The sequence below is a fragment of the Dasypus novemcinctus genome, chromosome 25 (assembly GCF_030445035.2).
Source record: "Dasypus novemcinctus isolate mDasNov1 chromosome 25, mDasNov1.1.hap2, whole genome shotgun sequence".
Lineage (NCBI taxonomy): Eukaryota > Metazoa > Chordata > Mammalia > Cingulata > Dasypodidae > Dasypus > Dasypus novemcinctus.
Genome location: NC_080697.1, coordinates 17,502,968 through 17,529,244, shown reverse-complemented (window position 1 = coordinate 17,529,244; position 26,277 = coordinate 17,502,968). Strand labels below are relative to the sequence as shown.

Genomic DNA, 26,277 nt, shown 5'->3' with positions numbered 1-26,277 from the left:
CCACTCAGGTCAGCTTGCCTTCACCAGGAAGTCCCAGGAATCAAACCCTGGACCTCCCATACGGTACATGGGAGCCAAATTGCTTGAGCCACATCCACTTCCCTGTATACTGCTTCTTATGCCTCAGCCTTGGCTCATCTCCAATAGGCCATGTGTCCACAAGCCCTGGCTTTGTTAGTGATAGCTGCATAAAATACCCTCACCAGGCCAGATTGAAGTCCTCTTCAGCATTGGCACCTTTGTCTGAGAAGCACAAAGGTGAGTGCTGTGGCAGAACCCCTTCGGAAGATGAGAGGTTGAACTTGCCTTGCCTGGCTCGCCTTCATACCCCATCTCTTTACCATGGCTGGCCTTGGCCATCTCCACTTTGTGCCTGGAAGGCCCTGTGAGGGCCACACGTTCCATGTTTCCTACCTCTGCTTAAAGAAGTGTTTTCTTGGGTGTTGAAATGTTTTCCCCCAAGTTCTAGTTAGAGTGTGTAGCTTGAACACTTGGACACGGGGATCTCCCATTCCCACCCGCACCCTTTGGGTTTATACAGCCATGGTAGGCCAAACAACGCCCCCAGAGCTGTCCATATCCAAACCCTCAGAACCTCGAATGTCTTCCCTTATATGGCAAAGGGGACTTTGCAGATGTCGGTAAGTTAGAGCCCTTGAATGGGAAGAGTATCCTGGATTATCCAGGTGGGCCCAATACAATCACAAGGGTTCTTAGGTGAGAGGGGCAGCAGGGCTGAGTGAGGGCAGCTGTGACGACGGGAGCCAAGGTTGAAGTGGCAAAGGGATGTGAGGGGAAATGGATGTGGCTCAACCAACTGGGCTCCTGTCTACCATATAGAAGGCCCAGAGTTCAATGCCCAGGGCCTCCTGGTGAGGGCAAGCTGGCCCATGCAGCGAGCCGGCCCACACGGAGTGCTGGCCCACGCGGGATTGCCGCTCTGCACAGGAGTGCCACCCCGTGCAGGAGTGCTGGCCAACGTGGAGAGCTGGTGCAGCAAGATGCTGCAACAAGACACAAAGAGAGAAAATAAGAAGATGTAGCAGAACAGGGGGTTGAGGTAGCGCAAAAGAGTAATCACCTCTCTCCCACTCCAGAAGGTCCCCGGATCAGTTCCCAGAGCTGCCTAATGAGAAAACAAGCCAACAAAGAAGAACACACAGCAAATGGACACAGAGAGCAGACAGTGGGGGGATTGGGGTTGAGGGGATAAATATATTAAATCTTTAAGGAAAATAAAAGGGATATGAGCCAAGGAGTGCAGTGCTGCTAGAAGCCTCCAGAGGGAGGACACCCCTGCAAACTCCTTGATTTCAGCCCACAGTATCAGTTTCCTGGAGCTGCTGTAACAAATGACCAAAAACTAGGTGGCTGAAAACAAGAGAATTATACTCCCTCACACTTCTGGAGACCAGAAGTCCAAACTCAAGGTGTCAGCAGAGCTGAGCTCCCTCCAGAGGCTCCAGGGAATAATCTGTTTCTTGTCTCTTCCAGCTTCTGGAGGCTGTGGTGGCTCATCAGCTTGCGGCCGCATCACCCAGTCTCTGCCTCAGGGGTCACAGTGTCTCCGCACTCCAGAGTTTCAGAACTCGGCCTTGCACTTGCAAAGACACATGCGATTGCATGTAGGGCCCATCTGGATAATCCAGGAGAAGCTCTTCCTTGTAAGATCCTAAACTCAATCACATCTTCAGTTATATAAGTTAGTATTTGCTCCTTTGCCATAGAAGGTAATACAGGTTCCGGGAATGGGAGTGGTCATCTGGTAGCCACCGTTTAGCCCACGGAACCCACTGAGACTCATTCTGGACGTTTCCCCTCCAGGACTGTAAGATATTCATCTGGGCTGTTTTAAGCCACTAAGTCTGTGGTGATTTGTTAGAGCAGCAACAGGGAACTCAGAACAGCCCGGTCATCTCCCCTCTCACTTGGACTCTCTAAGCTGAAGAGTCCCTCTTTGTTGGAGGTTGCTCTGGGTTACACTGGTTGTCCTGGGGCCTGGGCTGTGGGGGGTGATGCTTGTCTGGGCCAGACCTGAGGAGGTGGCCTGGGCCCAGAGCCCGCTCCTGCCACGTTTCTTCTTTTGGAATACCTTCACCCATGCAGAGCAGCCGGGGGAACTCCCTCGGGCTGCGTATCTGCACATGGAGAAATGAAACGTGCAGGAGAGACTCCGGAACGAGGTCAGTGTGTGAAAAGCCTCAGGGCTGTGAGGGATGCCCAGGTGGGATTCGGTCTGACTTTAGGGAAGGACCACTATCCTGCCTTGTCCTCTACCCCAAAAGTGAAGAAAAGGGTTTCAAGGGCACGTGTCTTAACAACCTCCAAGGCTGATAACTAGGCTAAAGGAGAAGGACAAAGGCAAGACCCGGAATGTCCCTTCTACTCCTTCCAGTGCTTCTGTAAACTTTAGACACCTGTAGGTAAGTCTAACCGAGGCAGAGTTTTATTCTGATCTGAAACGAGTCGTTGCTCTTACATTTCAGTGTCTTCACTAGCGCACTGAAAGCATCTCCAAGGGTGAGTGTAAAACAAAATTCCCTGACATTGGGCGGTGGACTTGGCCCAGTGGTTAGGGCGTCCATCTACCACATGGGAGGTCCGTGGTTCAAACCCTGGGCCTCCTGACCCGTGTGGAGCTGGCCCACGCGCAGTGCTGATGAGCGCAAGGAGTGCCATGCCACACAGGGGTGTCCCCCGCATAGGGGTGCCCCACGCGCAAGGGGTGCGCCCAGTAAGGAGAGCCGCCCAGCGCGAAAGGAAGTGCAGCCTGCTTACAGCGCCCACACGGAGAAATGACACAACAAGATGATGCAGCAAAAAGAAACACAGATTCCCGGCACCCACATGGCGCCCCCATGGAGAAATGACACAACAAGATGACACAGCAAAAAGAAACACAGATTCCCGTGCTGCTGACAACAGAAGCTGACAAAGAAGATGCAGCAAAAAGACACAGAGAACAGACAACCCGGGTGGGGGGGAAGGGGAGAGAAATAAGTAAATAAATAAATCTTTAAAAAAAAAAGTTCCCTGACATGTTATTTCAGTATCTTAGAAATAGTGCTACTGGGACAAAAACAAAACTAAGTGAAATGTTTTCTGGGGCAACAGGAAGTACTTTCCACACTTATCTTGCATTGAGACTTGAACACAACTCCTGGAAAAACTATAAATGGATACAATTCTAATTTAGTTACAAGATATAGGTGTGAAATAGGCAGTATGTTAACAGTGGTTGAAGTGATGGTGGTGACAGTTTTCGACATGGAGGGGCTGGGGTTGGGAATCTGGTGGGAAGAGGGAGTGATTAAAGGTCTTGAAGCCGCATCTGCAGAACAAGCACATCTTTTTATTGGGATTATGTATTTCCTTGGGGTGGGTTTGGGGGGAAGCAGCGCTAACACATCCCAAACCACCCCTATGGGCCTCTATGGCCGACTAGTAGAATCACGGGTGGTTTTAATTTTCTCACTTCCTCTTTTCTTTTTCATTTTTCCCATAAATGAAAAATGCTAAGATTCCCCTGGTTTTGTTTTGCTTTTAAAAAATAATGTTAGCATGTGTAGAGAGAAAAAAAAAAGGAGTATTTGACAGACTAGTGGCAGTGATTTTCTTTGGGGGACAGGATTATGCAAACCTTCCACGTTCCGCCTTACACATTTCTATATGCTTTAGTTTTAAATATTTAATTTCAAAGGCAATTTTAAATTACATTTATCACAAAAAGCTTTCTTTGTGTGACTACTCTACATTAAAGGCATTAGTTAAGGACACACACGCTTTTAGAAGTACATGGGGAAGGTAACTGATTTTGAGAATAAACTTTTTTTTTCAAAATTCTAACTTCTTGGGGTGAGGGTGAGACAAGTGACGTAAAAACTCAGGCGTGTTCTTCAGAGGAAGGGCTAAGGCCCGGCAGCTGGTGAAGGAGGCCTCTCCAGAGCCCAGAGCCCCCGTGAGGGGAAGGGAGCCGGGGAGAGGCAGCCACCAGGGCTTCCCGGGTGCTCCTCTCGGCTCCCCCACCCCGGCCCTCAACAACCCAGCTGTGGCTTAGGTGCCGTGGAAAGCTCAGGGAAGCCGACAGGCCGTCTTTGGAGAGACTGTTAGAGGAGTTGTCTATTCCAGGAAACCAAGCTGAGAGCAGGCGATAAATTAAGAAGCTTCAGCTAACAGTTCTGGGAGCTCTTAGAGGCAAGCAACACCATCTCCACAGAATAACTAGACTCTGACCAAACCACCTGGGTTCAGATGATGAGCGATTAAGACCAAGGAGCAAATGGGACCTTCTTAAGCACTCCTGACTGGACCTTCGAGGGGGCCTCCGGGGCTCTGGGCCAGGGCAAGTTCCCTGGGCCGCGAGGAGGGGCCTTGTTCATCTGGGAAGGCACAGGGCACACGTCCTACCTGTTCTTAGGCTGGCCAGGCCGGCACACCCCGCCGGCAGATAGTTCTCTGGAGCACTGAGGCAGGGCGGACGGTGCCATGGGAAGAAGAGGAGCCCTGGGGCCTACGCTTGGGTCTAGTCACCCAAACCCAGGGGGGCAGGGAGTCGACCCTTGGGGGGCAGCGCTGAAAAGCTGACTCCTTCCTCCTGTAGGCACAGGCCCGTGTGGGGTTCGGCCTCCGATTGCCTCGCCTCTGCCCAAGGGAAGCCTTTCTGAATGGGGGGGGGGAACCCCTTCTTTCTCCCCTTCTCCTCCTGACAGGAGCTGCTTTGTGCCTTCTCAGGGGACAGGGCTACTCCTGGCCTGGAGACTGAGAAGTCAAAGACCTGCTAGTCCCATTAGGGACAAATGTGAGGCCTTTAGTTTCTCATTTGCAGTCACTATCTACTCACTCCTGGGAGTTTCATGGAACTCTGGACTGACATCGCCAGAAGACACCTCAGAAATCCATCCGTTCAGCAACTGCTTTTAGAGCCTCAACTACGTGGCGGGTCTTACATGGGTGAAGGAGTCAGTACTGGTTTCTGCCCCACAGAGCTTATCCTCTAGTGAGAGGGATGCGTGGTGATAAAATGAGCATACAAATAACTGCACAATTACAGTCACATTAAGGGCAACAGACAGGACTGGAGTATTTTGAAAGCAATGGCTTTCAAACTTTTTGAATAATAAAAAATACATTTTATATTATAACCCAATATGTATACAAGCAAAGCAAGTGTTTCATTAAAAATAATTCTTATCTTCCTATGAACAATGCATTTTGATGTCTTCTGGTAAATTCATTAAAAAAAAAAAATGCTGGTTACAACCCAACAAATTGATTTCACCACCCACCAGCATGTCAGGCGCCACAATTTGAGAACCCTTGACACGGGGCAGGGAGCTGGGGTGGAGGTCAGGGGAGCCTTCCCTGAGCGAGGGAGACTTAGGCCAAGCCTGGGAGGTTAAGAGTGGGAAGAAGCCATGAAAGGATGTTCCAGGCAGAGGGAACAGCACAAAGAAAGCTCTCATCTTACGGAAAAGGAAATTGGGGATCAAAGAGATGTGATTTGTTGAAGGTCACGTAACACCAAGCCCCAGGCCTCCTGCCTCCTAACTCAGAGTTCTTTACCACACAGCAGTCTATCATTGTCGTTTTTCTCTTCGTTTTACCTAATTATGTGCCAAGGGCTAATTATGCTCACCTAGGCTGACTAGGAAAAAGAGGAAAGAACAATGGCAGGAGGCTGTGTTTACAGAGTCCAGTTAATTCTATATGCAAAACTCTGCACCTGAGCTCTGACCCCGCCTGGCCCGCAGCCTGTGCTGCAAGCTGTTTGTTCCTTCCTGGTTGAGACTGGCCAGGAGCCACACTCCTGCTTAGGCCCCGGCCTTACTGAGAGAGTATTTACAAAATGTCCAGGCAAGGCTTACATTCAGTTTAAGGCCCTGGAAAGAACGCAGACCAGTGGCCCTGGCTTTTCCTCTCCCCATTTGTTTTTTTAAGATTTACTTATTTATTTCTCCCCCCTCCCTCCATTGTCTGCTCTCTGTGTCCACTTGCTGTGTGTTCTTCTGTGACTGCTTTCATTCTCGTTAGGCAGCTCTGGGAACCGATCCTGGGACCTTTCGGAGTGGGAGAAAGGTGATCATTCTCTTGAGCCACCTCAGCTCTCTGTTCTGCTACGTCTCTTATTGTCTCTCCTCTGTGTCTCTTATTGCATCATCTTGCTGCGCCAGCTCTCTGTGACGGCCAGCACTCCTGCACGGGGTGGCACTCCTGTGCAGGGTGGCACTCCTGCGTGGGGCAGCTCGCCTTCACCAGGAGGCCCTGGGCATTGAACTCTGGACCTCTCATATGGTAGACAGGAGCCCAACTTCTTGAGCCACATCCGTTTCCCTCCTCTCTCCCTGTTGATTCCTGCATCTCACTTTCCACACGTTTCCACCTCGCTCAGCTTCCTGCTATCAGCCTGGACTGCTTTACGGGGTGAGCTGTGTAAATGCACAAGCAAGGTCTCCCAGCTGGCTTCGGCTGTGCAGCATGAAGGTAACGTGAATCCAGAAAGTGAAATAAAGGCCACAGCCAAGGTTGCCAGGGACAGTCAAAGCCACTTAGGAGGGGCCAGAGGTCGCAAGCAACTTAGGCCACTTGAAGCAGGGCTGACACCTGGTGCTGGTCAGTTTGTCACTGCACAAAGGCACCTGGGGGAGGGGATGAGTGAGGACCGAGATGGAACCCATGCTCCACGCATAAATGTGCTCCTGGTGAGGGCTGGAGAGGAACGGCTCAGTAGGGTGTGGGGTCAAGGAGCTGGGAAGAGCCAGAAGGTGCCCCAGCACAGCTAAGCCAGGCCTGCCTGCCGCCTCGGCTGGTTCTGTTCTTAGGTTTTAAACGCTCCTGGTTTGCGGGAGGATAAGGGCTAGTGGTTGGCGCCACTGTCTAGTGACAAGCTGGGACTCTAGGAGGTTGACAAGGGGAGACTCCTCACAATCTAACGCTTTCTTTTTTTTTTTTTTTTTTTAAAGATTTATTTATTTATTTAATTTCCCCCCCTCCCCTGGTTGTCTGTTCTTGGTGTCTATTTGCTGCGTCTTGTTTCTTTGTCCGCTTCTGTTGTCGTCAGCGGCACGGGAAGTGTGGGCGGCGCCATTCCTGGGCAGGCTGCTCTTTCTTTTTCACGCTGGGCGGCTCTCCTCACGGGCGCACTCCTTGCGCGTGGGGCTCCCCCACACGGGGGACACCCTTGGCACTCCTTGCGCGCATCAGCGCTGCGCATGGCCAGCTCCACACGGGTCAAGGAGGCCCGGGGTTTGAACCGCGGACCTCCCATGTGGTAGACGGACGCCCTAACCACTGGGCCAAAGTCCGTTTCCCAGTCTAACGCTTTCTTAAGCCGGATTCCATGGTCCTGCTCCACCTTCATTTCTCCTCCCTCTAAGCCATCCAGCCATACCCGGAAGGCACAGCTCTGCTTCTGAGATTTTAATTTTTTGATTTAAAAAATGTGTCTGGTAATATATGCCCACGTTGAAAATAAATCCAAACATTATGCAAGGGTGAAAACGAAAAGGAAACAGCCCCTTCCAAAGGTTTAACTTCAAATAAAAATCTCCCTGTCAGTAACCCCCTCACGGCTCACCCCTCAGATTCCAGACCCGCTTCTTCTGCCCCCTCACGCCAGCTGACAACCGGCGCCCATCTTTGATCTGGGCGCTTCCACCCCCGGCCTGTGGCCAGCTGCCTCCCTGCCCCTGAGATTCTGCCTCCTCAGAAACCCCCCCCGAACGTGCCAAGCAGGCCCCAGAGCCTGGCACCCCCCCCACCCCCCGCCGCCCCCAATGCTGCTCCTCCGGACCAGAGAGCCTGAGCGACTCTGACGTGGATTTGTTATGAATTCGTGGGCCACCTCGGCCCTCACCCTTGCTCAACAAGACTTTCATTCATCCCTCCTATATGCCCAGGCTCATTTCTCACAGCAGTTAATTCAGATCTTCAAGACTTCAATCTCTCACCGCCATCCCCCCTCATCCCCCATGCCCACCCCCCACCGCAGCCCCTGGCCTGGGCTCTGTTTTACTGGGGAGATGAAGGTCTTAGCGGGAAGCCCGGTCATCTCCTTGGACTTCACCCTGAACGTCAGGGGAAGAAAGAGCCACCCCCTCTCCTGCTACCAGTCTCAGAGGAGGGGCTCCTTCCCTCCCCAGCAAAACTGACCTTTCCCTGGTGACCTCAAAATCACTCTTTCCTGTTTCCTTTCTCTCTTGCACGTGGAATATTTTCCTTCAAGAACTCCTTTTTACCCTTCTGCCATCAAACATGCTCAGACCTCCTTATTATCAGAAAACATTTTAAGTCAACACAGACCTCTTGTTCTAATTGTTAGGTGGCTGGATCACCATGGGGACAATGCGCAAGGAGCCCATTTAAACAAAACAAACAAAACTGTTTGCGCCCTTTGTCTCTGTAATTCCACTTTATGGGATATATCCCCAAGAAATAACCATCCCCCATCCCCAAAAAGTAACCTGTAGGGTGATGTTCAAGGAGAGATATTTATACTTGCAAAAATGGTGGAAGCAACCCAACTGCCCAATGAGAGACTGATGGTTAAGCGTATTTTCAAGTCAGTATCATGAGGCACCGTAGAAGCAACGAGGCACTTAAAGTCGTAAATACATAGAACATGCTGATATAGAGATCTGCAGATGGAACACATTTAATATGCCAAAAAAATATGTATACACAAATGCATACTTACTATAGCTTTATATATGTTTGCTGAGAAAAAATAGAGTCTACTGCTACCCCCTTAACTCTAGGTAGTCTGGCTTCCCTGTCCGTGTTTTACTCAGCAATCCTCACGGCTTTCTTCTAGTTCAATCTGTAAGTCGAGCTGAATGAGCAGGCCTGCAGCTCTCCTCTGAGACTGTTTCTTCCCTGGCCGCTGAAACATCCATCCTTCCCCACATCTCTCTCTCTCTCTCCCTTTTCCCACTCTGTGTCGGTGACTCCCACATCCACAGTGCCACCCCCAGCCTCACCCTGAGCCCTGGTTCCATGTGGTCACTTCCCTTGGATGTCCCCGTTGTCACCTCTACTTCTCCATGTCTAAAACTAAACTCACCTCCAAATGGTCTCTTCAACTTCCTAATTTCTGGCTAATGTCGCCAATACGGTCCCAAACTTGAAACCAGCCTCCACCCTCCTTGGGTCTGGTTGACCTGCTCACAGTCCTTGTCACCCTCGCTCCCAAGGCCCTTCCTTGGCTGATGTTGTGCCCTGCCCCACGGGAGGCCCCCAGGGTCCTGTCCACTCCGAGGCTGCTCATCTCTGGGCAAGGTCAGCTTCTGCTTCTTTTGTGGAGTGTTTTCTGATAATTCTAGCTCATAACCATTCTTTTCCTCTTGGAATCCTTTTGAACACAGACTCTATGGTACAAAAGACCCACAATGCACAGTTCTCATTTTCTTTGCCTGGATTCCCTGTGAGCTCTGCATCCTCCTCCACCCCTGGCCCCTGCGTGTCCCCCTCTCTGGAGCCTTCCCCGGCGCTCACAGGCTGGGCATGACTCTTCCTTCTGGGTTACCAAAGCACCCTCTCTCATCGCCACGACCATCCCCGTCCCCTTAGGTTGTAAGGACATGTAACTCTGTGTCCAACTCCCTCATCAGAATGTTACCTGAATTCCCAAAGGGCAGAGACTAGGTCTTAAACTGTAAAGCACTGGAAATGGATTGCTGACGTCCAGAACTGTCCTGGACGCTAATCACTGCACACATACATCTGTCCTTCCAAACCACACCACAGCCTCCTCTTGGGCAGGGGCTGAAGCTCATTTCTTTCCTGTCCCACAGGGTCTAAGAATATAAAACACAGAGGAAGGGCTTGGAGAATACTTGTCAGAGTAAACGCAGAACAAGGCCTGGTGAAGACAAATATACTTATTTATAAGAATAACCTATAAACCTGGAAGTTATATCAAAGCATCACACCTTGCTATTTTGGGGCCAGCACTACACATCTCTGCACTCAGCAGAGGCCCTGTCACTGAAAGGTGTTGAGAGGATACCAAAACTGGGAACTTTCAGCTGTGAGCTCGGCTCACCTAAAATCAGAACAAATCAGAGAATAAATCAGAGTCCCGGAGAAGTGGCAATAATCTGCAGGGAATGGGATGGGAGGCGGTTTGAGGCTGGCTGCCAAAAGTCTGGTGCTGCGGAAAAGTCTGGCTGCACGGTCTATATTACAGCAGCAGAGATAAGCCTTCAGTGAAACACTCCTCATGTGGGAAGGGGTATTTAATACCATCCAGGGGTCCAGGGCCTGCCCCTTTACAGGACAACACATGTCCTTCAGTCCAACTATGGTCTTGCTGACTCAGAAGCAGCTGAGATTTCATTTCTTACTGGTCAGGAAACACCGTTTACGTGACAAGGTGGCCAGGCTAACAATGCCCTCCAGATAAGAGGACCGCTTCCCCGACACTCTCTCCAAGTGGCGGTGCCTTCTCTAGCCAGCCGTGCTCAAGGACTCATTCGCTGATGACGGCAGGCGGCAGGGAAGGCCTCCACCCCAGCCGGGACAAGTGTGGTCTAGAATCCATTGCAAGTGGAGGCAGATCCTGCTCAGCAAACACTGACCGCAGCACAGGCCGTGCTGGGCGGCAGGACATATGTCCCTCCACTCCGAGTCCCGGAGCCCAGCTCGAGGCCAGAAGCCCTGCTTCCCGGCGCCTGGATGCCGGCAGACTCCACCGGGAGAAGGCAGGTGTCGGTCTGCTGGACTGGACCGTCCAGGCAATGCGCAATGTGTGTGGATGGAAAGGATGAGGCATGAGGACAGCTGCCGGCCAGCCGCTCCCGACACAGCCAGTGGCTCCAGGGACCTGGGGCGGCAAAAGGCCTGCAGAGGGCTTCTGCCCATCAGGCGGCCTCTGGTGGGCACCCAGCCTTCTGCAGCCCGGGAAGAAGAGGAGGGCTCTGAGTGGGTGCTGAACAGACTACGGCCAAGGGGGAGGGGAGGAAGGAGGCCGCTGCAGGCCTGGGCACGGCCCTTCGAGGCACACGGGAGAGACCCAAGCACCCAAACACAAGCGCCTCCCACAAGGCCCCGAGACAGCAGAGGCCTGGGAAGCCAGAGACTCTGAAAAGACCTGGGGAAAGAAAACCCCCTCAGAACCCGGCGGTCTACAGGGTTCTACTAAAACCTTCTGGAAAGTCAGTGGAAAACTGAAACAGCAAGTTAAGAGGCAAAGAAAAACTAACTTAAGACCCACTTTCTTTTCAAACTTTTTTTTTACATCTTATTTGGGTCAAGAGCCATCACTTCGTTTGGATGAATGGACTTCAGAGTTTCTAGGCTATGTTTTAAAGTCATGCACCCACAAAAGAACACTTCAGGCACTCCATCTCTCAGAGAAGAAATGAAGTAGCCATTTCTTTGAGAAGTGTTCATCATCAGCATGACAATAGTGAAACAAAATAATCATAAAGCATTCAGAATCTAGTGGTTTTCTTAGATACTACTACATGGGCTCTAACTGGTTTAAGTCACTGGTTTATAAAATTAAAATAGAAGTTATAATTGCGTAATGCAGAAAAACTTGGAAAAAACTGAAAAGCACTAAAAAAAAATGTCTTTCATTTGAAAGCCCACTTCTCAAAGATAATCATTTATGATTTAGCATTTGCTCTTCTAGTATATCCTTACAGATATTTCTCTTTATAAAAATAGAACTATCCTCTACATACTATTTGGAATTCTACTTTTTTCATGAATATATCAAAAGTTTCTGATATCAATATATATTCTTCTACAAGATTTTTAATGCCTATGCAGTATTTTATCTGGTAGAACCTGACCAATTCCCAAGTGATGGCTTTTCTGGTTGTTTTAAATATTTGATATTATTAATACTGCATTGATTAAAATAACTGAACAAATATTTTTACATATACCTTTGGTTTTGTAAATATTCCTAGAACTGAAATTTCTTGTCTAAGGGTATGTGTATTTGTAAGGCTTTTGATAAACATGTTCAAAACTACTGGGCATATTTTAAGTCATACTCCTTCAGTTATTTTATTTTATTTTATTTTATTTTTTTAAAGACTTATTTTATTTATTTCTCTCCCCTTCCCCCCCTGCCCCCACCCCAGTTGTCTGTTCTGTGTCCATTTGCTGCGTGTTCTTTTTGTCCGCTTCTGTTGTTGTCAGCGGCACAGGAATCTGTGTTTGCGTAATCTTGCTGTATCAGTTCTCCGTGTGCGGTGCCATTCTTGGGCAGGCTGCACTTTCTTTTGCACTGGGCGGCTCTCCTTATGGGGCGCACTCCTTGCGCATGGGGCTCCCCTATGCGGGGGACACCCCTGCGTGGCATGGCACTCCTTGCGTGCATCAGCACTGCGCATGGGCCAGCTCCACACGGGTCAAGGAGGCCCGGGGTTTGAACCGTGGACTTCCCATGTGGTAGACGGACACCCTAGCCACTGGGCCAAGTCCGGTTTCCTCCTTCAGTTATTTTAAATGTATCATTCAAGTGGTCTATATCTCTTATATACAGAAAATAGCTTCAGGAACTGAAATGACTTTTACATGGAGCCAAAATGTTTTAGACAGGTCAAGAGCTTACTGATCCCAGGCAAATGAAGCACCTAGAGCTCAAAACACTAATGTTATGCTAAAAAGTTGGGTTACAATATTTAGCAATTAGCAAAGTTGATGGGGTATGGTGCTGATGCAAATAAATCTCTGGCTCAGGCCAATGTGGTGGGTTGAAATGTGTATCTCAGTTTGGACACACTCTTAGTCTCGGTCAGCATTCTGGTGGGGATGGATCCATTGTAAATAGGACCTCTTGAAGATGTTACTACAGTTCATCTGTGGCCCCGTGGAATCAGGTTTGCCTTTAATCTGGAGTACTGGAGCCCTTCATAAGCAGAATGAAATTCAGACATAGAGAAAGCCATGGGAAGAAGCTGGAAGTCAATAGAACCGGGAGGTGGAAGACATCGCCATGTGTATTGCCATGTGATGGAAAAGCCAAGAACCAAGGATCCCTGGCAGCCAGGCCCAGAACACCACAGCCTGCAGGGAGACAGCATTGCCTTGCGGACACTTTGATTTTGGACTTCTCCTAATCTCAAAACTGTGAGCCAATTAATTCCATTGTTTAAGCCAATGCATGGTAAGGGATTTGTTTTAGCAGCTGGGAAACTAAGACAGGCAGCACTGTCCAGTGAACTCCACAGCAAGGAAAACCCATCTTTGGCCACAAGATGTGCCACCAACCTTGGCCAACTGTCTCATAAATTTGTACTCTTGGCCAAATGGATGCCTGGGTGATGGAATGTGAATTACTCAGCATAACACATCTTAGCTAATGGGTAAGCAACCCAAAGTACAAGCCCAAATGATAGATGTGTCATCATTCTATAATAAACAGAACATTTGGCTAGGAAACACAATTGGCCAATTTATGACAAAATTAAAAGCTCAGCAATACTTAATGATTTTATCAGTAACTCCTAACAGAAGCAGTAAGTAAATCACAATATGAAAGGTATGCTCTATCAGCTAGGCCTGATCTAAATAAAAGACTGCGCCAGCATTTCAGCTGCACTACCTTTAAACTTCAAGTTCTCTTGATGTTAAGGAAGAGGTATGGGTTTTTTTTATAAGGGTTGTATGGTCAGATGCCATTTTAGCCAACAGTTGAAAATTAAATTAGCTTATTAGAATAGTAATAATGGCTTCATCTGGCCAAAAGAAGGAAGAGACCATTCCCAAGAAGGGAAGGGAAAGATTAGGAAGAGGTAGAGGGTCAGTGAAGGAAGAAGGCCATTTTGGAAGATCCTGGTTTGGTGAAAATTGGCTTGACCCACTTGAAGGAGGCAATCTAACCCCTTCTGCCCCATGCATTGAAGGCTGGAGGTAAAGGCGTCTGCTTCTTCTAGACCAATGTATCGACCGAAAAACCACCTGCACCAACTCTAGTGTCCTTCATTAAATTATAAAAGCACACATGCTTCTTAAAACAGCACAAACATAAAGCAGGTAAAGTAAAAATGAGTTCCCCTTTGAGTCTCCTCTCCCATCCACCCAAATCCCACTTTCCAGAGGTAAACACTCTTATCTTTTCAAACTTGAGGCACCTCCACATGGGTATTTTCTCGCCTACTGAAATGTATCTGGTTGATGGAGTGAGGATGACTCTGTCCTTCGCCCACCTGAACGGCTTGCCTGGCTCCTTAATTATGGATGGTCTCCGCTTTGTTCATTGCCATCCAAAATGACCTCCCTTTACCTTCTCCTTAGCGAGGTTTCCCTCCTAAGACGGAGAGCTCATTTCCCAGCCCTCTGGATTTCTTGTAAGCAGAAGCTGATCTGAGCAAAGTCACCTCTTAAAGTTATGCCTCCAATGGTGGAGGCAGTGAATGAAGGCCACGAGCGCTTCACCCACAAGCAAGAGCTCAGCCACTTTTCCATTTCAAAATCATTTCACTCCCCGACTCCCCAGACTGGCCTCCTCCAACACACACACACACACACACACCAAGTCTGTGCTCTCCTAGAGGCAACTGCTGCTGGTCCGCCAGTCTTTCAGATAACCAGGTCAGCTGAATACAGGGAGACAAAGGGGCATTTCATATACTCCAATTTGGGCAGTTGGAATAATACTGCAAGGGCCAGGTCTTCACAGGACAAATCCCTCTGTGCATCTCAAACGCGCCAAGAAGGCTGTCGAGAGATGGGGGCTGCTGTAGTGTGGGTCCAAGATGGACCAACGTCATGATAAAATGTTGAAAGCATTATATTTTTATTTTATAGTTTAGTAAATATAACGCAAAGGCTATTATTCCAGACTTATGGATGAGGAAATAAGCATTCAGGGGTGACAATGTGCCAAGGCCACACCGTCAGGAAATGGCAAGAATAGGACTTAAGCTCAGGTCTGTTGTGCTTCCAGACCAGCCCTCCTCATTTACCCTAGGATGGGACTTAGGAGCCCCCTCCAGCCACCCAGACCTCTAAAAGGTGACATTCTGAGTGCTGCAAAGAATCCAGTGGCCGTCCTCTGTGCTCGCTCCTCTCAGCCCCCTTCCAGCCCTCTCCACCTTGCTTTTTGGAATGCAACAGCCTCACAGATAAGAAGTTGAGAAGACTCGCAAACACCAGAGTTCAAATTTGCTTTCTGTTAGCTGATAGAAAGAAAAGAAAAAAGACAAGACCTTCTTGAAGTCAGAATGTGTGAGAAAAACTTATTATTTTTCAGGTGGCAAGAATAAATATTTGATTAGTCAGTGCGACACTAAATTGTGCCTGGCTCTGCAACATCTCAGATGATAAAACAAGCCCTTGTCTTCAGGGCTAATTAAAGACTCCTGAATTATTTCTAATAAAACCCTCTGGAATATTACACATGAGGGATGAAGTAATGTGTTGTAGTAGAAATTGCTCTAGCCTGGAAATCTGGGTTCTAATCCTGACTCAGCCACTAATAAGCACCAACTACCATTTGCTCAGTGTTCACAGTTTACAAAGTAGGTTCACATACTTTCTGCATTAGCTGGATGACTGAAGGCAGGTAACTTAACTCTTGGCGTCTCATGTCAAAATCTGGAAATGAGGATATTGGACTCTACAATCTGAGGACCCTCCAATTCTAAGATCAGGAGAGGACAGGTGTCTCAGGATCCTTACAAATGTGTTATTTGTAAACAAATTGGGCAGACGCATTCTGGTTTAGGAAAATTCTATTTTCTGTTCTGCTTCTGAAAGATGTTACTTGGATAAATTCAGGTACAACTCATAAGATGTTGGCTGCCAGTGAGCTGACTCAGCTTCTGGAAAGTACCACGTTAAGGGCTTGGGTTGGAATCTCCAATGGGAACTTTCCCTCTGTTCAGCAGCCACCTGTGGTTCTCAGCTCCAGCCGATCTTGTTACAATCATAACCCCACGAAGGAGACGGGCCTGGAAGAAGGGCCTGTCGAGACGTATCCTCACAGTGGATTCCTCCTGAGGACGGTAGGTCAGTAATGTCATCGTCACACAGGAACACTACAAACACCATTCCTTCTCAGCTCTAAGACCCATGAATCCCTCTTTCAAGTCCCAGATTTTCCATTTCCTGGCCTTTTTAACGTTTCTGAAATCAGGATGCACCTGACAATCATACATATATATTTTGATCTGGTAGTGAGCTGTTGGTGACTTGCTGGTGTGTCTTAGAATCTAGCAGCTACAGTCCTAGAAAACCACGGCATCGATGGCACTGATTCAGCTATAAGCCATGCTCCTTTCTCTGGTCTTAACAACTGGGTGCTGGTCCCTGCTGGGTAGGCAATGTATAAGATAGGTATTAGTCCTGTTTCCCAAGAGGAGCAGTTTAAAAGGCATTCCATCAGGATCTCATAAAACAGTGGTGTGGATTTCAAAAGGCCAATCACCCCATTTAAAAGCCACTCTGATGCTCTGAAAATGTACTAACCCGCAGCAAACTGGAGAGGAAATATTTTACTCACACCCTCCTGATCTAGCATAGCCTTGACACATTTTCTTGCTTCTTCCTTCACAACCCTCCACCCTAAGTAATATCGCCGCGTCCCAAAATACATTCACCCCAGCAGGAGCAGCTCTCCACTCCAGCTGTCTGCTCCTGCCCTGCTCGGGTATTTCGCCGAGCTATGTGACACACAGAGGGCCACACCAAAGGAATGTTCCTCTCAGACCCCACAGTTCCCATCGCGCTAGAGGCAGGTGCATCCCGCCAAACCCCAGTCTGGCATTCGAAACAGAAGAAACTGCACTGCTGGATGGGGGCTGTAGTTTTCCTGAACCTCATCTCTATGTTTAAAACTAGGACGACAGCCGTCTTTGCTACTGTAAACTAATCTGATGGGCATGGGGGTGGGGCGTGGCTTGCAGGAGGCTGCCAATAGGCCATGATTGAGCAAAGTCAAGCACCTAAATAGTTATTTCTCACCGTATGCAACCCCAGAAACTCCAAACGACCAGCTCTTTCCCTACGATTTTTTGGAGAGCACCATCCATGCCTTTCGCAGCCTGGACTAAAAAATCCCAAAGCCTCTTCTACAATAGGACTGGTTTCTATTTACGCTTATTTCCTAACAGTACACTATGAAATCTGGAAGCCAAAAAGAAAGGAAGTTGGCAATGAGGTACACACACAGCAGTTGGGAGCCCTCGAGTTGAGGCATGTTTATTAAGAGACGGCTTCTGGCTGTGGGCACCAGCTCTGACTTCAGCTGCGTTTCTGCTCTGTCTGGAGAAAGCAAAGAGTTTGGGTCCCTCCTCTATCCTGAGTTCAGGGAACGCAAGACGGGCAGGTGCATGGGTCGCGAACATAATCCAGGGAATCGTCCAAATATGCTATAAGCCCTATCGGGTGACAGTCCCAGAGGACTCAGCTGCAGGAGGCAGGGGGTCCCGGTCTCAAACCGACCCCGTGTAGAAACCTCAATTCTCCTTTCGCTCTGCTCTGCAAACGTTCAAATCTTCTATTACCCATTTGGTTACCACCAGGATTTACAGGTTTCGAGAGACCACTCTTGCCACAATCCCCCCTCTCCCCACACAGGCAAACAGTAAGCACTTGCTATCAGGCCTGTTTCCAAACCTCACATTATACCAGGGTTGTACTCTGGGGAAAAAAAGAAAATTTTAAATGCTGGAAGATGCTTATTCACAACAACACACCGGAAGCACAAGAACTTGACCCAGGGCAACCTTAGCTCCCCATTCTCTCCACTACCTCTGCCCCCCACCCCACTAAGAAGCCACCACGCAACTGGCTGCGGGTCTTCACCCAACAGCAGGTGATCACGTCAAATCAAGTCTGCAAGCCCCGCAGGCTCTCAGCTGCCAGTCGGAACCGTCCAGACCTGCTTCCCCCAACCAGCCGGGGCAGGAGCGTGTGGGTGAGGAGCCTGAGGCCCCGGGGTTCGGGCAGGCGGAGTTGCCCCGCATCTCCTCCTCCCTGCCCCGTACCCCCCGCCCAGCCCGGGCTCCCGGGGTCTCTCCCCGTTCACTCGTCGTCTTGCATATCACTGAGGAAAACCCGCGAGGCCGGGAGGTGTCAGGCCCAGGGGGGGTCCGAAGGGGCGAGGGCGGACGCGGGCTAGTTTGCAGAAAAAAACCCCGCGCAGGGCGGAGGTGCGGCCCCGCATCTGGCGGGGAAGGACCCCCGAGGTGGGCTGGGAGGCCAGGGCAGGGGGAGTGGCTCGGGAGCGGCCGGGGGCCGCGGGGGACCCGCGGAGAGGGATGGAGGGAGGGGGCGGGCGCCGGCGGGGCCGCGCGGCGGGGGCCGGGGGCGCGGGGAGCCCGCCTCCCCTCCCCCAGCGCGGCCCGGGCCTCCCGCTGACTCAGCCCCGGGCGCCCGTCGCCTCGGCCCCGACTCACGGTGCGCGAGGCGGCTCCGGCGGGGGGCGGCAGGGGGCGCGGGCGGCGGCGGCTGCGGCTCCGGCCGGGGGGGGCGGCGGGGCGGAGGGTCCTGGTCGAGGCCGCCGCGGTCTCCGGCTTCAACGCACAGAGACTGCGGGGGAAGAGAGCACTGCGCAGGCGCGATGCGGCCGCCGCTGTCAGTCCGGGCGGGGCGGGGCCCGGGCACCCGCCGTCTCCCAGGCAACCGGGCGGCGGGCGGGGGACAACCCCTACCTCCACCTCGCCTTGGCAACCGCGGCGGGAGGCGCGGGGCGGCGGGAACAGGCCCTCTGCGTTGCCAGGGCAACAAGGCAGCGACCCGCCGCGCCAGCGGCGGCGGTACCGAGGGAACGTCCCTACCTTGTCACCATGGCAACCAGGAACAGCCCCTGGCTTTTTCCTTAGCAACTGGGTAACAATTCTGCCACCCTGACTAATCACAGAAGGAACACTCATTTGCACCTGATTCTAGAGCAGCGAGACTGACGGATTCTTCTCTCTCCCGACTACAGCAAGGGAAAAAGTGGAGAAGATTGGTTTTCTTTCAGCGACGATGAGAGAGCTCAGGCTGTGTTTTATCCCCTCTCTTGGTTTATGGCTTCCCATCAGAGCCTAATACTCTAATTCCCAAATGCAATTTCCTCTACCTTGTTAAACATTCCCTTTCGTCTCCCCCCAGAAAAGTCTACGCCGTCACCTCTAAATCCAGCCAACAGAATCGCCTAAACTCATATCCTTTGTGTTTTAGCCACCTTAGGTCTCTCTCCGAATGGGAGTGCAAACTCCTCTTGTTCTTCATCTTGCCTACTCTCTGGGGGAGATTCTACCTTCTCAGAACCAGCTTCCGCTTTAACATGGCCAGTCGTGCTCCCATTTCCACAACTGCCTATCCCCAGTCGGCCTTCATGGATCTCTTTAGCCTTCTTCCTCTCCATGCCTGTTGCCCTTGTGCTCTGTGCTCTGCCCAGGGTGCCACCGAGTTCACCCCATTGTGATGTCAGCTGCTTTCCACCCCTGCTTCTCCTGAGCTGATGCCTGCTGGCTCTCCTCCCTCAGCCCTGGCCTCTGTACCCACCTGGGGCATTCTTTCTTTATGACAACCCCTGCCTGCACTGTCCTTTTTTCCATGTCTGTCTTCCCAGTCTGACTAGACAATAGGCAGGAACTCTGTCTTAGCCATCAGTCCTCCCAGCATCTAGCACAGAGTAGAGTCCTAATAAATGTTTATGCAATTAAATCAAGGAAAGATAAAGATTTCCATCCTCCCTCACTCTCTCTGGTCTGACCTCCTCAGTCTTGGTCAACGTTTTTCCTTATCTTTTCACAGCTTTGGCCTTTACATACTACTGCTAGGATAATTCTCCCACCCCTCTCGTTCTCCATCCTAATGCCCAAACTCCACTCGCTGAGACCCTGGCATTCTCTGTTTCCTAAATCCTCATCTCTAGCCAGTCTTCCTTCTATACTATCACATGTTTCCACTAAAGTGATTTTCCTCACTGGACTCTGAACTCCTCTCTGACTCCTGTCACCCTCCATATTCAGTGTAAACTCTTCGTTTCTTACTATCCTATCATCCCCTGACACCCAGCTCTCATCCAGCCCTCTTGGTCCATGAACATCACTGAAACCCTGTCTGGATTCTGCTGGGCTTGTTGACATGCCAGAGATGCTGCAGTGTCTTTGAGTAATTCAGAAGTAGGAAGTCATAGCCCTGTCATTCTCCTCCAAATCTGTCTACTCCCAGAAATTCCACCACAGGACAGTTGGTATCAAGGCACCCCAACTGAGCCCATTTTCTCAGGGGAAAAAGAGATAGAAGCCTATGGCCAATAGAATGAATAAGAGAAGAGAGGGGCACAGCACTTACTGATGTAACATGCTTTCCTCCCATCCTGGACAACTCGCAGAAAGCATCATTCCCAGGACAAACCAGCAGTTAGTAGAGTGAAAGCCCAGGTGATGCTTCTTCCTAGGGATGGAGCTGAAGAACAGAAGCTGTTTCTATTAATAGCTATATCTACCGGTGTCTGGGTGCTATAAATATGGGAGGGGGGGAATTTGAAGTTCAGTTTTTCTTGCCTCTCCATTCTGAAGGCCCACCCAGTATTAGCTCAGCTCCAAGGTTGCAGGCATAGATGTGGGTGTTGTCTACTGCCCTGAGTAACTCTGAGAAAAGGGCTATAAACCTTGTACCCCACCCCTCCATCACACATGGAGAGGAGGACCATTATACAAAGAGTTGTTGTACACCCTTCACCCAGATTCCCCAAATGCTCACAATTTACCACGTTCTACTTATCTACTGCTACAAAAGAAAGCATTTCAAATCAGAGGCTTAAAACCACCATTGCCTAATCTCGCAGTTTCTGTGGGATGGGAATTCAAGAAGCGCTCAGCTGGGTGGTTCTGGCTCAGGGTTTCTCATGGTGACTCGAGCTTAAACAGCAGGGAGTTGACCAGACAATCCTCTCTCTTTGTGTGGTTTCAGAGCGAGTTTGGGCTTTCTCACAACCTGGTGGCCTCGGGGCAGTCGGGTTGCTTACATGGTAGCTGAAAGTTTCAAGGGTGAGTGTTACGGTGAACCAGAGAGAAATCCCATAGTTTTTTTATAACCTAGCCTCAGATGTCAATATGACGTCACTTCTGTTATACCCTATTGTTGAAAAAAAAAGTCACAAGAGCCTACCTAGTTTTATGGTGGCAGGGACATTAGACCCTGCCTCTCAATGAGAGGACTGTTCAAGTCACACGTTAAGAACACATGGATGGGAGATAGTGTTGAAGCCATCTTTGAAAAATTAATCTTCACACTCTGCCCTCAGACCACAATTCATATCCCACTCTGTGCCAAATACAGTCACCCTCTCCTGCCAGGACCCCATCTCAGTCCAATACAGCATCAGTTCTAAGCCCAGGATCTTCTCATCTACCTCAGGCCCAGGTACGCAGAAGGCACATCCGGTCCAGGTCCTTGCGCATAGCTCCTTGATCTGAAGATCTCTTGATCTGGAGACCCGTGCAGTAGAGAGACAAATCATCTGCCTTCCACTCATCCCACATGCACGGGGGACAGGCTTTCCTATGGACAGTCACTTCAAAAAGGGGGGAAGCAGAAGTCACACACAGCAGCCACTGGTTCATAGGGTCTGAAATCCAGCCAAGTTGCCAATTTCTTGATTAGGACCTGGCTCTACTCCCATTTATTTATTTAGTGTGGACACGGATATTTATTTTATTCAATAGGTTATAATCCTTTCCTGTGATTATTTGTCTTGATGCTCAACTTGTCACAGAGTTGGTCAGTGGAAGAAACTTCAAGCTGTTTCCTGTGTCCTTTTTAATTTATTTAATTTATTTATTTTAGGAGGTACCAGGGAATGAACCTGGGACCTTGTACATGGGAAGCAGATGCTCAAAACACTGAGTTATACCTACCCCCTCCTGTGTCCTTCTGACATATTCCTATCATTCCATGAGCATTTCCTTGCTTTCTGTCACAAGATGTTCTAGGCTCATCTTGTACATTCCCTACTCTGTCCCTGGAATTAGCCATTTTTCCAAGGCATTCCATTTTCCATTTAGGGATCTCTCCCTAAATTTGCCCTTAAACATTGAAGGTCCCCAGAGTTCCCATTGTGCTTTCCTCTCTCCTCCTTCTATACCTGCTCCTTGAGTGGCTTCATCTACTCCCATGATTCCTAGATGTGTATCTCCACTCCAATCACTTCTTCCCAGTGCCAGACCTGTATTTGGACCTGCCCTTTATGTTCCATAGGCACCTCAAATTCAGTGTGCTTAAACTAAGCAGTTTACCCTTGCCCTCCTCCCCTCCCCAAAATAAAACCCATCCCTTCCTATAGCCCCTTTTATTGATAATGGCCTTGCTAGCTAAGAAAAATCTTAGGGTGATCCTAACTCATCTCTTCTCTCCAACTCCTTATACCAACATGAGAAGGTCTCCCAGTGCTATCAATTCCACTTCTTAACTATCTCTGTCACCTTCACCATCTCTTGCCTGGGTGACTATAGTCTCCCACTGAATTCCTCTACTTCTAGGTTCTCCCACCTCCAATTCATTCTTTTTTTTTTTTTTTTTAAGATTTATTTTTTATTTATTTCTCTCCCCCCCCCCCCCCCATTATCTGCTCTCTTGTGTCCCTTCGCTGTGTGTTCTTCTGTGTCCACTTGCATTCTTGTCCGGCAGCACCAGGAATCTGTGTTTCTTTTTGTTGCGTAATCTTGTTGGGTCAGCTCTCCGTGTGGGCGGCACCATTCCTGGGCAGGCTGCACTTTCTTTTGTGCTGGGCGGCTCTCCTTGGGGGGAGCACTCCTTGCGTGTGGGGCACCCCTACACGGGGGACATCCCTGCGTGACAGGGCACTCCTTGCACTCAGCAGCACTGTGCGTGGGCCAGCTCCACATGGGTCAAGGAGGCCCTGGGTATCAAACCCTGGACCTCCAATATGGTAGAAGGACGTTCTATCAGTTGAGCCACATTCACTTCCCCAATCCATTCTTTTGTTTTTTAAAGATTTATTTTATTTCTCTCCCCTCCCCCCCACCCCAGTTGTCTGTTCTCTGTCCATTTTTGCTGCGTGTTCTTTTTTGTCCGCTTCTGTTCTTGTCAGCAACACAGGAATCGGTATCTCTTTTCGTTGTGTCATCTTGCTGTGTCAGTTCTCCGTGTGTGCGGTGCCATTCCTGGGCAGGCTGCATTTTCTTTTGTGCTGGGCGGCTCTCTTTACAGGGTACACTCCTTGCACATGGGGCTCCCCTATGTGGGGACACCCCTGTGTGGCACGGCACTCCTTGCGCGCATGAGCACTGCGCATGGGCCAGCTCCACATGGGTCAAGGAGGCCCGGGATTTGAACCGTGGACCTCCCATGTGGTAGGCAGACGCCCTAACCATTGGGCCAATTCTGCTTCCCCCCAATCCATTCTTTTTTTTTTTTAATAATTAAAGACTATTTTTTTTTAAGATTTATTTATTTATCTCCCTTTCCCCCCCACTCCGGTTGTCTGTTTTCTGTGTCTATTTGCTGCGTCGTCGTCTTTGTCCGCCTGTGTTTCTTTTTTTGTTGTTGTGTCATATTGTTGTGTCTGCTCTCTGTGTGGATGGCGCCATTCTTAGGCAGGCTGCACTTTCTTTCGTGCTGGGCGGCTCTCCTTACGGGGCGCACTCCTTGCGCGTGGGGCTCCCCTATGCGGGGGACACCCCTGCATGGCAGGGCATGCCTTGCGTGCATCAGTACTGCACATGGGCCAGCTCCACACGGGTCAGGGAGGCCCAGGGTTTGAACCGCAGATCTCCCATGTGGTAGACGGACGCCCTAACCATTGGGCAAAGTCTGCTTCCCCCCAATCCATTCTTAACACCACTGCTGGAATGTTCTTCTTAGAAGACAAACCTTATCAATAACTACCCTGTTTAAATCCCCATGGCTCTGTGGCAACATGGATGAACCTTGAAGACATCACATTGCGTGAAATAAGCCAGACTCAAAAGGACAAATTTTGTATGATCTTACTGATATGAAATAATTACAACAAGCAAACTCATAGCATTGAATCTAGAATGCAGGTTACCAGAGGTTGGGTTGGGAGTAGGGAATGGGGAGTTAATGCTTAATCTGTACAGAGTTTCTATTTGGGTTGACTGTAAAGTTTTGGTAATGGAATGTGGTAATGGTAGGACAACATTGTGAGTGTAATTAATAGCATCGAATTACTTATATGAATGTGGTTAAAAGGGTTTAGTATATCCTTTAAGTCCTATACTTGTTTATTGATCTTCTGACTAGATGTTCTATCCATTATTGAGAGTGGTATGTTAAAGTCTCCTACTATTAGTGTAGAATTGTTAATTTCTCCCTTCAAATCTATCAGTATTTGCTTCATATGCTTTGGGATCTGCTGTTAGGTGCAAATATATGTATAATTTTTACATCTTCCTCTTGAATTGTCCCCTGTATTAGTATGTAATCACCACCTTTGTTCCTTTTTTTTTTTTTTTGACTTAAAGTCTATTTTATCTGGTATTAGTATAGCTACTCCTGCTCTCTTTTGGTCACTACTTGCATAGTATATATATATTTTTTTTCCATTCTTTCACTGTTAACCTACTTGTATCTTTGACTTTAAGATGAGTCTCTTCAGAAGGAGATTTAGCTGAATGGATAGAGCATCTGCCTACCACATGGGAGGTCCAAGGTTCAAACCCCAGGCCTCCTGACCCATGTGGAGCTGGCCCACACGCAGTGCTGATGTGCATCAAGGAGTGCCATGCCATACAGGGGTGTCCCTGTGTAGGGGAGCCCCACATGCAAGGAGTGTGTCCCATAAGGAAAGCCGCCCTGTCAAAAAAAGTACAGCCTGCCCAGGAGTGGGGCCACACACTCAGAGAGCTGACACAGCAGGATGATGCAACAAAAAGAGACACAGATTCCCGGTGCCACTGTCAGGAGTACAAGAGGACACAGAAGAGCACACAGTGAATGGACACAGAGAGCAGACAACTGGGGGAGGGGAGAAGGGGAGAGAAATAAATAAAAAATAAATCTTAAAAAAATTTAGATCTTTAAAAAAAAGAGATGAGTCTCTTATAGACAGCATATAGTTGGGTTATGCTTTTTAATCCATTCTGCCAATCTCTCCCTTTTGACTAGAAAGTTTAATCTATTTACATTTAAAGTCACTGCTGATAATACAACTTTTTCTTCTGCCATTTTGCCCTTTAGCCTTTGTAGGCCTTATACCATTTTTGTCCCTTACTTCCATTAAAGCCTTTTATATTTTTTGCTTTCTTGTGTTGTACTGTATTGAGTAACTTCTCCTTTCTATCTGGGTGTATTTTCCATCTATTTTCCTTGTGGTTACCCTAGGGTTAACATTTGACATCTTAAATATGTAGCAATTATATTTCATTTGATACCAACTTAACTTCAGCAGCATGCACAAATACATTTCCTGTACTCCTCTGTCCCCCACCATTTTCTTTGTACTTATTACCACTTGTATCTTTGTACAGTGTATGTCCAAGAACCTATATTTATCAATACTTTTTATGCATTTGCATTTTAGTACCTGTAGGAAGTAAGAAGTGGAGGTACATATTAAACAATACAATAATATTGGCATTTATAATTACCCAAATGGTTGCCCTTATCTCAGGGCTTTCTTACTCTGTGCTGTTTTGATCCATTCTCTAGGGTCCTTTCCTTTCAGTCTGAGCGACTCCCTTTAGCAGTGCTTGTAGGAAAGGTCTAGTGGCGGTAAACTCCCTCAGCTTTTGTGTATCTGAGAATGTTCTAAACTCGCCCCCACATTTTTTGAAAGAGTCGCCCTGATATGAAATTCTTGTCTGGCAGCTGTTCCCCTCCAGTACTCTAAGTGTGTCAACCCACTGCAGTCTTGTCTCCATGGTTTCTTATGAGAAATCAGACTCAATCTTATTGGGACTCCCTTGGGTATAACACATTGCTTTTCTCTTGCAACTTTCAGAACTCTCTCCTTGTCCTTTGCATTTGATAGTGTAATCAGTTTATGACGGGGTGTATTTTTCTTCATGTTTATCCTGTTTATTGTTCTCTGAGCTTCTTGGATTCATGTCTTTTGCTACGTTTGGGAAGTTCTCTGTCATTATTTCTTTGACTCTTCCTTCTGCCCTGTCATAGTTTGCTCTAAACTGCTGGAAGCAATATCCCAGAAATGGGTTGGCTTTTACAATGGGAATTTATTAATTCTTGACCTCACAGCTCTGAGGCCATGAAAGCGTCCAAATGGAGGCATCATTAGAGATGCTTTCCTCCTGAGTTTTGGTTGTGGGAAGACACATGGCAGGGCACAATGGTGACATCTGCCCATCTCTCCCCTTACTTCCAGGCCCTGATGCTTTC

At 48.8% G+C, this 26,277-nt stretch overlaps 1 protein-coding gene across 2 annotated transcripts in view; it reads right to left on the bottom strand.

The window, feature by feature from the left end:
- MAPRE3 (microtubule associated protein RP/EB family member 3) overlaps window positions 1–18,500 on the bottom strand; it is a 55,604-nt gene extending 37,104 nt beyond the window's left edge. For both annotated transcript variants that reach the window (XM_058287746.2, XM_058287748.2), the window contains exon 1: window positions 18,357–18,500. The gene's annotated coding sequence lies outside the window, so the exon portion shown is untranslated. The remainder of the gene's footprint in view (window positions 1–18,356) is intronic.
- Window positions 18,501–26,277: the final 7,777 nt, after the last annotated feature.